A 15,780-nucleotide genomic window follows, 5' to 3' on the forward strand; every position below is an offset into this window, starting at 1 on the left:
TATCAGACATGGCGTTAAATCATTAATTAACTGATATTTGAAAGACAACGCTTGCCTTTAAGTCTATAATGCCATTGGGTATACTCCAGAGCAACAAAGTCCAATAGCACTTACTATGATGATGCAAAGGTTCTACGTCTGCACTACCCAATATGGCAGCCACTAGCCACATGTGGCACTGAGCCCTTGAAATGTGGCTAATGCAACTGAGGAACTGAATTTTTACTTTTGTTTTATCTTAATTTAAATTTAAAGAGTTGCATGTGGATAGTAGCTACTATATTAGTGCAGATCTAGAACACTTCTCATAGTACATACTAATGATCCTGATGATAAAGAAAATGATAATAAAAGGTGCCATTTATCAAACATTTATCGGGGCCAGGCATTAGCCTAAGCCATTTTTATGCACATTATGTGATTTACTTCTCACAATAATTCTACCTGGTAAGAACTATCATTATTCTTCCCTGTTTTTGACTGAAGAAACTGAGATCACAGCCAGTACATCATGAAGCTCAGGTTCAAACCCAGGTCTGCCTCCAGAGCACAGAGCAGAGCTATATTCCTTCCCACAGCAATATCCACTGGCCAGGTGTGTATCTGTTTTTAATTTCAATGGATAGGAAGAAGAGGTGTCTGAAAGACTGGGGAATAATTGACTTTTTCTCTATCCGTTTAAAAATTTCCTCCACTTAATGCCCCAGACTGACCTCTAAAGAAAGGAAAACACTCTTGAGTGAGGACTCTTTCAGTTCTAAAAACAAATGTCTCTGTGATTTAAATAAAAGGTTTGAGATCAAGAGGTGAACTAGAATTAAAATTGTGTTTATGGTTTGCAGAACCTCTGCCCGCTTGAGGATATGAAGCTATTTTTACATTTACTTACGGTTTTTACCATGCCTCCTTCTGAGAGGATTTGAGAGGGCTTATAGATTAAGACATTTAAGGATCATACAGAGCAGAGGTCACTTGAAAAAAAATTAACGGGGTAAAGATTTTTAAACACCCAATTTCTAAGACAAAGGATTGACTCAAGCTTTCCAGCTAAGGCAAAATAATAATAATAACCTATTATTATTATTAACTAATTAATAAAAATGTGGAGGCATTAGGTTATACACAGAATCTGTTGTTCTTTATTTTTTCCTAGACGATGAAATCAGTCAAGTTGGTGTGGAGTTTTCACTAAAGACACGGGTTGCTCATGTAATTCTCATCTCTCTTCCTCCAGAAAAGCAGACAATATTGCCAGAAAATGTAACTCAATAAAGGCAGTTCTCTGAGGAGAGAAGCTACATAGCCCAGGAGCTCAGCTGTTGAGAGCATGTGAGGGTCCTTCTGGCCACCCAGCACTGATTCACACGTGGCTTCCCTGCTGGGTCCTCTCTGAATGGCCTCTTCTGTCCGTTGTTGCTGCTGACCACTCAAAACTGGACTGGGCGGGGGTGGGTCCCCCCACTACCAGAACGGAGACTAGTTAAGACAAGTGGCCACTTTGCTCTACAAGTGTGTGCTTTCCCGTCGACGTGGGAAGTCTTTATAAATAAAGAACTGCCTGCTGTCATTTACTTGCAGTTGAACTGAATTTGTGCGTGTGTGTGTATGTGTGTGTGCGTAAGGTTTAATTAGGTGTTTTGAATTTCTTTGTGGATTTTGTCTCTCTATGTATTTTCTTCTCCCTATTTGGAGAGGAAAAATGATCACAATAATCTCTCTCTCTCTCTCTCACACACACACACACACACACACTTTCTAATTTGAAACAATAACCTCTTTTTCTAAGGAGTGACGCTTATCTTTATCAGATCAGACAGTTAAAGAACTTGATTGTCTCTTACCCTTCAGTTCACAGCTGCCTCTAACCCACTTTTTCCTTGCTATGTTCCTTGAGCTGGTCATAGAGGGAGAGTTAAGTTAAAGAGGATAAAGAAATGCAAAGCCTTTGACAGCCTTACTGTACTTTCAATTCCATAGGAAAGTGAAAGGAAAAACTTATCTTTTGTATGCTTATTATGTGAGGTGCTTTATATGCCTAAATTTAATCCTCATGTCTGTCAGTGGTAGGTATGATCCTTATTGCCATATTAGAACTGAAAAACACTGAGGTACATCACCCAAGATTTCATAGCCCATAGGCATCAAAGCTAGAATCAAAACCAAGACTGTCCATCCCAAAGATCATCATCAAAGTCACTAAAATACTAGTCCTTGACAGGAGGGACCCTGTCTCTATTGAATACCTGTGTACTGGGCCCAGCACATAGTAGCATTCAACCAATACTGGCAGACTGAGCAGCTAAGTGCTCTTTACCCCTGCTTCTTTTTGGTTATGTACAACTGTGCTCCAAATCGCTAACTTGAAAGGAATAGAAATTCGAAAAATTTTCCAGCTATCGCTGAAATATCACTTCCTTCCTCAGAACACTTCACAAAGATTCAAGAGTCTTCTTTATTCTAAGGAAAAATGGATCCATCAGTCTACTCTATTCACTCTTCTGTCCCATTCTTATCCATTCAACTCAGCAAATATTCCAGTATAATGTGAGCAACAGTGATAATATACATTCTAAAATGTATTCTAAAAATTATGTCTCTTGGTTATGTAAGAGTGACTGGATTGCTGTTCTTCCATAAACTGGGTTAAGAGTTTCAAAAATTAATGAGTGTTAATAAGGAGGGAAATAGATTAAGACCTAAACGTTGCTATTACACACTCTTTGTTTTTAATTATAGACTCCATTTTTCAGAGCAGTTTTAGGTTTACTGAAAAATTAAGCAGAAAGTACAAAATTCCCATATACACCTCCTCTCCTGCTCCACCCCCCACACAATAAATTTCCTCTACTATTAATATCCGACATTAACGTGGTACATTTGTTACAATTGATGAGTCAATACTGATAAGTTATTTTTAACTAAAGCTCATAGTTTACATTAAGGTTCACTTTTTGTGTTATACATTCCATGGGTTTTGACAAATGTAAAATGACATATATCCAGCACTACAGTATCGTACAGAATAGTTTCACTGCCCTGAAAATCCCCTGTGCTCCACCTATTCACCCCTACCTCTCCCCTAACCCCTGGAAATCAGTGACCTTTCCATTGTCTCCATAGTCTGGCCTCTTCCACATCACATAGGTGGAATCATACAGTATACAGCTCTTTCAAATGGGCTTCTTCCACTTAGCAATGTGCATTTATCACTGAATAATATTCCACTGTATGAATGTACCACAGTTTATCCATTCACCTACTGAAGAACATCTTGATTGCTGTCAAGTTTGGACAATTATAAATAAAGCTGCCATAAACGTTCATCTACAGGTTTTGGGAGGGACATATGTTTTTAATTCACTTGGGTAAATAACAAAGAATGTGATTGCTAGATTATGTAGTAAGAATATGTCAAGTTTTGTAAAAACCTGCCAAACTGTTTTCCCAAATAGCTGTACCATCTTGCATTCCCAAGAGCAATGAACGAGAATTCCTGTTGCTCTACATCTTTGCAGACATTTGGTGTTGTCAGCGTTTTGGATTTCAGGCGTGCAGTGGTATCCCATTCTGTTTTAACTTGCAATCCCTGATGGCATGTGATGTTGAACATATTTTCCAATGCTCATTTGCCATCTTTATATCTTTTTTGATTAAGTGTCTGTTAGCTCTTTTGTCCATTTTTCACTTGTTTGTTTTCTTGTTGAGTTTTAAGAACTTACACTCATTTTTCTTCATTGTTATAAAAACATAAAGCTTTGCTCTCTGCTCTATAATTTTCCTCTTGCTTTTGTCAACTAGATACTGTAACTCAACTGCTGCTTTTCCAATGTTGCTGAACTCTATGTCAACATCTGAGTTAAAACTCTCTTTCAACAGCACTGTACTCCAAAGGGCTACAGGGATAGGACGACTGGAAGAAATAAGGGAATCATCTCCACAAAGCCTGGAACAGTCTCAACCCAGGACCAAGCCATCAGAACACAGAAGTCAAAAATCACAATGCACCATGTAGGATCCAAACTATAGCGTATCAGGTCAACACAATGCCCTATTATTTCAATACTTTTAAAACATGAGACTTCCTGAAGGTATCATGTCTCTACAGTGTTCATTCCAAACAATAATGAGGAGTTACGTCAAAAAAGAAATTTCAACAAAAATTTAAATAAAGCAGGTCTTCAAAAGGGCAGAAGAACGAAGTTTCTAAACTACAATTTGCCTCAGAGAATTACATCCACCAGAATTTTTCTATCCAGAAATAGACTGAATGTAATGTTCTTTGGATTTTTATCAGCAGCAAGGTAAACAGGAAGAATCTCTCAGAAGCACTTTTAAGAAGTTATGCAAAGAAATAACGTTCGAGCATTTCATGGTTGGCAGCTTAAGATAATTTTTCTTATTTTTAAGGAAAGGGTTTCTTAGTTCTTTTGACATGTTGATAACATGTACCACAGATCTCAGTAATTACAGCAGATAAACCCTGATGAAGCAGTTGAAAAGATTACAGCCTAAGAATATCAGAAAAGAAAAGGAAAAACACTCCTACTGGGTTGTGCCCTTTTTATCTAATGCATTTGGGCCTAAAAAATTTACAGATTACAGACCTCTATTCACAAGCTCCCTCTTGATTGCCTAAGTAACAGGCCCACCTGCCACGACAACCTTTTGATACCAACTCTGAAGGCATTTACCTTTCTCTCACCCTGGGCTCCACTGTCTCTAAATGTTCTCACTTGTGCTACCTCAGAAGGTAAGGACAACTTAAAGTAGTTAAATCCACACATAATCCAGGAAGTTTATTCTACCCAAAAGCTTTATCTCTGACCTCACTTGCTAACAGGTTTCAAAATGAACAAAGCTGAATCTGACCTCTCTGTTTTACCACATTTGGAACTGGACAGGTGCTGGCAAACTTTTCCCATAAAGAGCTGGGCAGTTAATATTTTAGGCTTTGTGGGCCGTACAGTCCTTGCTGCTACTACTCAGCTCCGCAGCTGTACCACAAAAGCAGCCATGGACAAGCTGTAAAGGAATCCATGTGGCTGCATTCCAATAAAAGTTTACTTATGGACACTGAAATTCGAATTTCATGTAATTTTCACATGTCATGAAATATCATCCTTCTTTTGATTTTTAAATGTAAAAACCATTCTTAACTCAAAGGCCACACAAAAAAACAAGCATCAGGCCAGATTTAGCCCACAAGTCATACTTTGCCTTAGAAGAAATCTCAAAAAATTTGATAGTCACAAAACAAACAGGAGCTAGACCCTTCTATTAGAACGATCGGTGTACTCCTATAAGGAGACAAGCTTCCAACCTACAAAGAACAACATGCCCAGACATTTTTAGTACATATATTTAAAAAGCCACCATATGTGTTATAACCTTATTTCATCTGTGCTACAAAATTCAAACCCAATGAAATCTTGATTTCTTTAAAATCTAATTTATTGCACTCTATTTAAAAATTGGTAATTTTAAAAATATTAAATATTTAAATACTAATATTAAATATTGATTTAAACACTATATGCTTAAAATGGGGATATTTAAGCATATTGTTTCTACTCTTAACTGGCTATTAAAAGCAGCGTATCAAAAGGCAAATATGAAGAGAGTGCTAATGAGTAACACTGCCTGACCACTGACTCTACACCAGACACTGCATTAAACAGTTTCCACATGTAATTTATTTAACCTTCACGGCAACTCTAGAGGCTGTTCACTGTTACCCCATTTTACAGTGAGAGAAACTGAGGCAAAAAAGTCAATAAGCAGTGGAGCCAGGATCCAAACCCAGGCAGTCTAACTGCTAAGCTGGCATCATTAACCACCGGGCAATACTAACACGTCAGGTTGGTTAGGTGTCATTTCCCTTTGACTTAGTAATATCTTAGGCTTTAAATGGCCTCTCATTCCTTTAGGTATTTATATTTTACTTTTACTGATACATGAATGCCTATTTTTTAAAGGACCCTCAGTCTTAAAGTTGTGGTTTCACCAATTAAGGTAAAATATACAAAAGGACCCCACCCAATCATTCACAACAGTTTAACTCTTTATTCACATACATATTGTATCCTTTCCAAATCTATTAGCATGCAATTGTTATACAAACTGAGATTCTTTAACATCTTGCTTTCTAAGATATTAGAACATGTTAACCGTCATTTTCTCACCCATTCTCATGACATCTCTTATAGGTAATGAACTAAGACATTAACAGAGTCACATCTTTCTTCCAGTCATTCTTTCACACATTCATTCAAAAACACTTGCACTGAACATGCTTCCTAAGTGCAACACATTGTCCCAGGGGCAGAAATGTTTAAAAATATCCAGTAATGGCTAATTTTATGTGTCAACTTGGTTAGGACAGAGTGCCCATATATTTGGTCAAACACCAGTCTGATGTCACTGTGAAGATAATTTTAAGATGAGATTAAAATTTCAATCAGTAGACTTTAAGTAAAGCAGATTACTCGCCATAATGTAGGTGGGCCTCATCCAATCAGTCGAAGGCCATAAGAGAAAAAAGTTGAGGTCCTCTGAGAGAGGGAATTCTGCCTCCAGACTGCCTTTGGACTCCAGCTACAGCATCAACATTTCTATCAGTCTCTAGCCTGCCAGTCTGCCATGCAAATTTCAGACTTGCCAGCTCCACAAATACATAAGCCAGTTCCTTACAATAAATCAATCTCAATAGGTAGGTAGGTAGGTAGATAGATAGGTAGATAGATAGACAGAGAGATACACAGATACACAGATAGACAGACAGATGGACTGATGGCTAGATATACATATATGTATGTGTTTTGATATCTATCTATATAGTATATATGTTATATATGTATGTTATATAAGCATCCTATTGCTTCTGTTCCTCTGGACAACCCTGACTAACACACATCCCCTTAGATCCATCAGATTGGGCAAAAGAAACCTAAAGTTCACCATGAGTTGATGATCTGTGGACAAAGGGAGCCCTCCCATGCTGCTAGTGGGGGTATAAACTACACGACCACTGTGGGGTGCAATCAGTTGACATCTAGCAAAGATAAAGGTATCCTCATCCTGTGACCCAGCCCCAGAAGAACAACCACAGGGCACCACCACATAGTCAGACCCCCTGGGAACTGCTGTTGTGTTGACAAAAATAATTGTCGAGTTTATAAAGAAACACAGTACTTAATGTGACAGTTTCAAAACTGTCTCAAATCATTCAAGACCTAAACCACATTCATTCACAATAAGCTAAGAAAAGCCAATGGAACCATGTCTAATGCTTTTGGACCCTACTGCCCCTCCCACAGACAGCAGCAGCAGCTTCTCACACTAACCAGCCACCTACAAATGGCCTGTTGTTCCCACACCCAAAGTGAAAAGTCTACATTAATGAAGAAAGAGAAGAAAGGCCCTAGAGCAGTGTCTGCACATAGTAAGTGCTTGCTAAACATTAGCTATTATTAAGGATATAAAAATACACATTTAATTATTTTCCTTTTAAGTGACTTGCTAAATAAAATGCCTACCTTCTCCCTGGCACTTCTACTCTGTATATGGTGGTACCAAGTGAGCACTTTTGATAGAATCATCCCTTTCTGTTGAATAGTCACTTTACTCAGACACAGATGAATTGAGTCTTTTTTCTCCATATTAATGAAGAGCAGGAAATGATTACTCAGCAGCTTAGTCAGCTGGTGTGGACTACACCATCTTACTCTTAAACACACAGTACACCACCGAAATTTCACAATGAACAGCTGATAGAACCAAAGTAAACTAAAGTCTAATTTCTCTTTCAGGTTTCCTGATGCTCTCTTTTTATTTCCGAGTAGATCTTGGTAAACCAAACTATTATTAGAACCTCATTTTTCCCACGTCTTGGTGTGGAGCAAAACAGAGCCCCTGAGCACACCGGAGGCACAAAACAAACACTCAGAGGTGAGTTTCATTACATCCTTAGTTATCTTTCGGATACAGATTTGCAAGGAGAACATACATTTGGGGGAGTAACTCAGTACTCTTCTGGGAGGTCAATATGCCAGACACATTTTTATTTTAATAAATTTATTTATTTATTTATTTATTTATTTATTTATTTATTTATTTATTTTATTGGCTGTGTTCAGTCTTTTTGCTGTGCGTGGGTTTTCTTTTTAGTTGCGGTGAGTGGGGGCTACTCTTCGTTGTGGTGCGCAGGCTCCTCATTGCCGTGGCTTCTCTTGTTGCAGAGCACAGGCTCTAGACACATGAGCTTCAGTACTTGCAGCACATGGGCTTAACAGTTGTGGCTCACGAGCTCTAAAGCGCAGGCTCAGTAGTTGTGGCACACGGGCTTAGTTGCTCCGTGGCATGTGGGATCTTCCTGGAGCAGGGATCAAACCCGTGTCCCCTGCATTGGCAGGCGGATTCTCAACCACTGAGCCACCTAGGAAGCCCCAGACACATTTTTAAAGCCTTAACATTTTGTATACCTTTTAACTAAGCAATTACACTTCTCAGAAATTATCAAAAAGGAAAAATAACATCATAAAATATGTGAAAAGATGTAACTACATTGTTCATTTCCTAAAATTTTTACAAAGAATTTGTGTCACTTCCCTAGTAAGAACAATGGGGCTTAGGCTTTTTTTTTGTTTGTTTTAAGAGCTTGAACTTTGGGATGAAACAATTCTGAGTCAGAACTCGGAAGCTGCCCCCTTAATAACTACATGAACTTGAGGACGTCACTGGCTTTTTTTTTTTGGGGGGGGGGGTACACCAGGTTCAATCATCTGTTTTTATACACATATCCCCGTATTCCCTCCCTTCCTTGACTCCCCCCCCTCGAGTCCCCCCCACCCTCCCCGCCCCAGTCCTCTAAGGCATCTTCCATCCTCGAGTTGGACTCCCTTTGTTATACAACAACTTCCCACTGACTATTTTACAGTTGGTAGTATATATATGTCTGTGCTACTCTCTCGCTTCGTCTCAGTTTCCCCTTCACTCCCCGCCCCCTCCCATACCTCGAGTTCTCCAGTCCATTCTCTGTATCTGCTTCCTTGTTCTTGTCACTGAGTTCATCAGTACCATTTTTAGATTCCGTATATGTGAGTTAGCATACAATATTTGTCCTTCTCTTTCTGAATTACTTCACTATGTATGACAGATTGTAGTTCTATCCATCTCATTACATATAGCTCCATCTCATCCCTTTTTATAGCTGAGTAATATTCCATTGTATATATATGCCACATCTTCTGTATCCATTCATCTGTTGATGGGCATTTAGGTTGCTTCCATGTCCTGGCTATTGTAAATAGTGCTGCAATAAACATTATGGTACAAGTTTCTTTTGGGTTTATGGTTTTCTTTGGGTATATGCCCAGGAGTGGGATGACTGGATCATATGGAAGTTCTATTTGTAGTTTTTTAAGGAACCTCCAAATTGTTTTCCATAGTGGCTGTACCAACTTAAAGTCCCACCAACAGTGCAGGAGAGTTCCCTTTTCTCCACACCCTCTCCAACATTTGTGGTTTCCAGATTTTGTGATGATGGCCATTCTGATCGGTGTGAGGTGATACCTCATTGTGGCTTTGACTTGCATTTCTCTGATGATTAGTGATGTTGAGCATCTTTTCATGTGTCTGTTGGCCATCTGTATGTCTTCTTTGGAGAAATATCTATTTAGGTCTTCTGCCCATTTGTGGATTGGGTTATTTGCTTTTTTGGTATTAAGCTGCATGAGCTGCTTGTATATTTTGGAGGTTAATCCTTTGTCCGTTGTTTCATAGGCAATTATTTTTTCCCATTCTGAGGGTTGCCTTTTAGTCTTGTTTATGGTTTCTTTCGCTATGCAAAAGATTTTAAGTTTCATGAGGTCCCATTTGTTTATTCTTGATTTTATTTCCATGATTCTAGGAGGTGGGTCAAAAAGGATCTTGTTTTGATGGATGTCAGAGAGTGTTCTGCCTATGTTTTCCTCTAGGAGTTTTATAGTGTCTGGCCTTACATGTAGGTCTTTAATCCATTTGGAGTTTATTTTTGTGTATGGTGTTAGGAAGTGTTCTAATTTCATTCTTTGACATGTTGCTGTCCAATTTTCCCAGCACCACTTATTGAAGAGGCTGTCTCGTCACTGGCTTTTTGAGTGCCAGCTTTGAGATCTGTGAAATGAGGGTAATATACACTTCCCTCGAAGAGGATTTTGTATCAGTCCAGAGAGAGAAAGTTCTTTATAGAGCCATGCACACCTACATTTCATTATCAATAAATGCAATAAGTGTACTTTTGAAAGAAGGGATGGATGACTGAGCGAACAATTGAACAAAAAACCCCAGAGGCCCTATGCGGGGCTGGTTGGTGGTGATGAGAAGAGCAGATGAGAAGGGAATAGTGAAAACTGTCACAAACTCTAAGTAACACTATCAACGTATAAACGCATTTTGTCTTGAAAATATTCACCAGTGAGCTTGAGCCTGACCACTCACATTTCAGGGCAACCTCAGCAGGTGAAAATCAAAGACAAATCCCAGGTGTCCCTGAGATCTGACCATCCAGGTAACCAGCCTTCAAGATGGCCCCCATCTCCTCATAGTCACACCTCTGTGTAATTCCCTCCCACATTAAACCAGGGTTGGTCACGTTTGTCTCTGTGACCAATAGGATATGACAGGAGTGATGGTATGTCCCTTCTGGGGTTAGATAATGAAGGACTGCAGCTTCCACCTGGGGCTGTCTTCTCTTGAATCACTCATTCTGGAGGAAGCCGTGTCATGAGCAGCCCTATGAAGAGCCTCATCAGCGAAGGAACTGAAGCCTCCTGACAGTAGCCATATAAGTGAGCTGGGAAGTGGATCCTCCAACCCCACCCAACAGTGTAACTGCAGCCTCATGAGGGACCCTGAGCCAGAACCACCCAGCCAAGCCACTCCTGGATTCCTGACCATCAGACACTGTATAAGATAACAAGTATTTGCTGTATTAAGCTTCTAACTTTTGGGGTAATTTGTTGCACAGCAATAAATAACTCATACACAATTCCAAGCAGAACAAGTCTTAGACTTCAGTATGTATTATTATTGAACCCATTTTACAGGTAACAACACTGAGGTACAACAAGGTTAGATGACCTTCTTAAAGGCTATGCAACTAAGAAGGGGTAAAACCAGAATTTGAACATAGCTTCGCTTGAGTCCAGAGCCAGTGCTTTTTAACCACCACACTGTATACTTCTTCCACCTCCTCCTTACCATCCCCAAGTCTGGGGTAGTAGCCATATGCTCTCATAGCAATCCATATTTCCTCTGACACAGATAGCACTTACTACATCGTATTTTAATCTTCAGTTTGAGTCATAGACTTCCAGACTGTAAATTCCTGGAGGGCAAGAACCTGTCTATATTCATTCATGCATTTGACAAGTGTTTAGTGAGAGCCTATGCTGTACTGGGCAGTGCAAATACAATGACAACCACAGTCAAAACTCCACCCTTGGACAGCTCACAGTCTAGTGGAGGAGACAAGCATCTCAAACAAATATAAAACTAGCACTGCAAAGTGCTACACAGAGGCTCTGTGACACATCTGACCTAGTCAGGAAGGGTCCTGAGAGGTGCTCACTTGAAATGAGGCTGAAGTGGGAGCTGCAGCAGTTACAAGGGGAAAGGGAGAGGCAGGAGCCCTCCGGAAGAGAAAGCATACACCCCAAGTTCTCAAGATGGGGGGAAAAAGCCGTGTTTGACACCCTGAAAGGAGGCCAGTGGGAGGGAGCACAGAAGCCCGGGGTGAGGAGCCTGGAGAGAGCAGAGGCAGGACGAGGTACTTGGGGTGAACCTGGGTTGTTGCCTGCAGACCATGTTCAGGAACCTAACTTGCCCCTAAAAGCAGCGGGAGGGGTGGCAGGAGCTGGTGCTGCACGGGTGACAAGATCATCCTTGTGGCAGCAGTGTCAGGTACAGCCTGCAAGACGGCTAGAGGGGAAGCGGGCAGATCACGAGGAGGCAGTCGCCACAGGCAGCCAGGAAGTGACAAGAGCTCCTCCACGCTGGCCCTCCAGCGCCTCACACAGTGCCTTGCGTGGGGTCAGTCCTCCATAACCAGTAATGGAAAGGTAGTACCTATGGAAACCAGTGCACGGTCACCTGCTGCAAGTAGGACGAGAGAAAGAAACAGCACACAAGAGCTCTGAGACCTTCAGCGCCTCGGGAGCTCATAGGAATCTCCTCGGCTTCAAAGGGGGAGGAACAATATAGTTCAAAACACTCAGGGTAGAAAAGCCTATCAAGCTTGTCTAGTACATGTCAGTCCTGGCATATCAATTTCTTCTTCCAAAACTCACGATACGTAAGTCATCCCTCCTGATTGCACTTAAAATAAGTAACAAATAACGACTATCTGAGACAATGAGGCATAGCCTGGGCAATATTTAAGCCACTCTAAGACCCACAAGTGTCCAGCCCTCAGTCAAGACTATCCCAGAGACCATTTTTTAAAAGATGAAACAAAACATGAAACTGGGTAATGCTGGGCTGCTCTACAGTGTCTAGAACTTGTGACTACTTTGCCAGTGTTATCCAAACCACAGCAGGATGAAGAGTAAGCTTTAGAAGCTTTAATTTTATGCTTTTTCCTTTAAAATTTAATATCCCACAATCATATATTTGAAAAAATTATTGATTGTTTATAAATCCCTACTAGATTTAAGTAATTTTCAATGAGTCTTCACCCTTAAAGGGTTTCTTGTCTGATGAGTAGGGTGAAGGGTATAAGTTTACAAGTTTAAATAAGGTTGGATTAAGCAAACCTACTGTGCATAGAAAAGGGAAAAACTGAGAGATGGAAAGATCTGCAAGGGGAGGGAAGAAGAGTGGAAGGGATGGGAAGAGATCCAGTTACTGATGAGCTGAAATCAGAGACTGAGGTGAAATGTCTAATGTGGATTTTTTTTTTCCAATGGAAAAAACCTCCAGAGAATGTGATGTAACTTCCTACCCCATCCCAGACTTCATCATGAAATCTTCCATAAAATCTAAGTGGTTCTGTGGTGGGAATGCAAAGAAGTGCAAAGGCTAGCTTCATGCATGGCATGAGGCAAGACAGGGGCTGCCCTAAGATTGCAGCAAGAGGGGTTATTCTCTGCTGAAAGAAGCGGTGAATTACCTGATTGACAGCTGGGCAGCAGCGGGCAGCGGGCTCCACTCTCTCCCCTCCGCAGATGTGCCTGTATCCACAGAGAGTGTGTGTCTCCAGTCCTCTTTCCTCTGCCTCTGAGGTGGACACATTCTCATATTCTAGCACTGCCTGTGACGGATTCAGGGAAAGGAATTCACAAACCCACCAAGCTTCATGTTTAAAGCCTGATAGAAACTAGACTGAAGAATCTGGCTTTAGACTTGAGGCTAAACAGCTTTAGATGTGAGGCTAATTTTTTTCATCTGTCTGCCTCCTGTCTCTCTTTCTTAATTAGCTCCAAACTCAAGCAGAAAAGAATATTATCTATAGAATCCATCAATTTCTGACCTCAGCATCTGTAAGTATACTGAAGAAGGTTCGCAAGAAAGTGCAACTAAGATATTTAATAGAACTTATCTCTGTGTAAGTAAGTTTGACTATATGTTACGGTTTTCCTGTTAGAAACATGTATTGTTAAAATTTTCAAACTCCAGTTATTAAAACAGTTATTAAAAAATATAACTGTTTCACTTTACATTTCCAGCTGTCTTGATAAGCCAGGATTTAAATTCAAGTCAGTGTGTCCTCCAAGCCCACACTCTTGTATTAATGAGCTTCTCCCTACCCTGACCTACTATTCTCGGTTTTGGTGAAAATTACTTTTTTTTGACGCCACACCATCTACATTTATTTCTTAGATCTGTCTAACATTCCCTATCTCATTTTCTTCTCTCTTATCTCTTCCCAGTGGTGAAGTATTAAGGGAAAAAAATTTTAATAACAATAAGTTACTTACATTCAGGACAGTTTTGCTGCATGAAGGACTTGAAGACCAAGCTTTTAAAATCTGAGCTTTAGTACCACAAGACATTTGATGGAGACTGGAGCAGAAGAGGGTGTGTAGTTTATCACCAACCTAAAGTCCATTATCGCTCATAAGTATTCAATAAATATTGGCGATGACTATTTGAAAATGCATTCTAGAGCACACTAACGAAGATGATTTTCCAGCTAAGGGACTTAAATGTTAGGGACCTTAATATCAGCAAGGTGTCCTTTTGTGATATGCCATCTTCTCCAGGGAAAGCAGCTAAAAGAATGAGGACACAGGTCAAATGTGGTTAGAAACGAAGGTGAGCAAGATTTACTGTTATTTCACTCCAGCAGGACACTCTGTCTGTCCTGGATGTATCCCTCAGGTACTGTGAATAAAAAGTTTTGTTTGTTTTTTAACTATAGGTAACAATGCAATGATAGTTTTTACTGAAGACCAAATCTACTGTACCAAAACTCCTGTGATTCACAGAGGCTTACCTAATACATTTCTGGTGGGTGAGACATAAGCCAAGTAAGAAAAACTAGAAAAAGAAGAAATGGAATTTGTCTACCTGCCTCTATCGGTTCCTGTGGCCAACATCCATTTTTCTTCTTCCACAAAGAAAGGAATTATTTTTCTAAAATAGCAGGCAACTGCGTTAACTCAGTGACTAAAATTTTTTAAACTTGGACCTCTGCTAAAAACATCTCCATCCCATTTTGCCATATACACATTTCCATTTCCATTCTCAACAGCACTTTCTCTCTCACTCCTGGCCATCGCACAGCTAACTAGGCTTTCTTATTCTTTCTCAAACAGTCTCCATCCTCAGCCTCCATGCTGTCCCTTTGGTAGGCAGAATAATGGCCCCCGAAGATGCTCTAATCCTCAGAACATGAGACTACGTTACCTGACATGGCAAAGGAATCTTGCAGATGCAATAAGGTTAACAACCTTGAGATGAGTAGATTATCCTAGACTTTTCAGGTAGGTCCAATCTAATCATATTAGTGCAGACAACAAGATAGGATTCCATCCTCCATAACTGGCTTTGAAGATGGAAGAAGGATGCCACACACCCAGTAATATAGGCAGCCTCTTTTAGCTGGAAAAGACACAGAAACACATTGTCCCCTGGAGCCTCACAAGAGAAATGAACTTTGCCAACACCTTGATTTTAGCCCATGTCAGACTTCTGATCTACAGCATCATAATTTTGTACCGCTTAAGCTACCAAGTTTGTGGTAATTTCTTACAGCAACTATAGTCCCATGTGTATTCTCTCCACCTAGATTCTCATCTATCCTGACTACCTGGTAAATATTTTGTCCCTTTAGGTCTCTGTTTAGATACTGCCTTCTCCATGAAAACTTCCCAAAGGCCATCCTCACTCTAGCTCCTGAGGGTCACTCCACCCTCTTTGCTCCCAAATCTCTTTGTATTCACCTCAACTGGGCATGTCGTGATTATTGTTATAAACAGATATCATATCGCTACATTACCTATCCTTGACAGCAGAGCATGGGGTCTAGTATATAACAGGTGCTCCATGGTATTTGAGTGAATGGATAAGTCAAGAACAAGTGTTTAAAAAAACTGAAGTCACAGGCTTGAGTTCTAAAAGAATTCAGAGCAAACATGAAAGAAATCAGGCTATAAAAATGTAAAACTATTAGTAAAATATCAAAATATAATCTAAGCACCAATTTTTCTAAGCTTGCAATGTGTCATGAATCATGTAACACCTCGGGGGGCCGGGGGGGAGTGAGGGAATGTAACACCTGCTGGGATAAATGAATTTAGT

General features: G+C 40.1%; 1 protein-coding gene across 2 annotated transcripts in view; it reads right to left on the bottom strand.

Annotated features, from left to right (window-relative positions):
* Nucleotides 1–14,059, bottom strand: part of NCALD (neurocalcin delta) — a 340,760-nt gene extending 326,701 nt beyond the window's left edge. The window contains exons 1-2 of one of the 2 annotated variants that reach the window (XM_057734911.1): nucleotides 13,956–14,059; nucleotides 13,148–13,288 (exon numbers count right to left, since the gene is read on the bottom strand). The gene's annotated coding sequence lies outside the window, so the exon portion shown is untranslated. The remainder of the gene's footprint in view (nucleotides 1–13,147; nucleotides 13,289–13,955) is intronic. The other variant, XM_057734909.1, reaches the window with a different exon arrangement.
* Nucleotides 14,060–15,780: the final 1,721 nt, after the last annotated feature.

This window comes from Hippopotamus amphibius, chromosome 5 (assembly GCF_030028045.1).
Source record: "Hippopotamus amphibius kiboko isolate mHipAmp2 chromosome 5, mHipAmp2.hap2, whole genome shotgun sequence".
Classification (NCBI taxonomy): Eukaryota; Metazoa; Chordata; class Mammalia; order Artiodactyla; family Hippopotamidae; genus Hippopotamus; species Hippopotamus amphibius.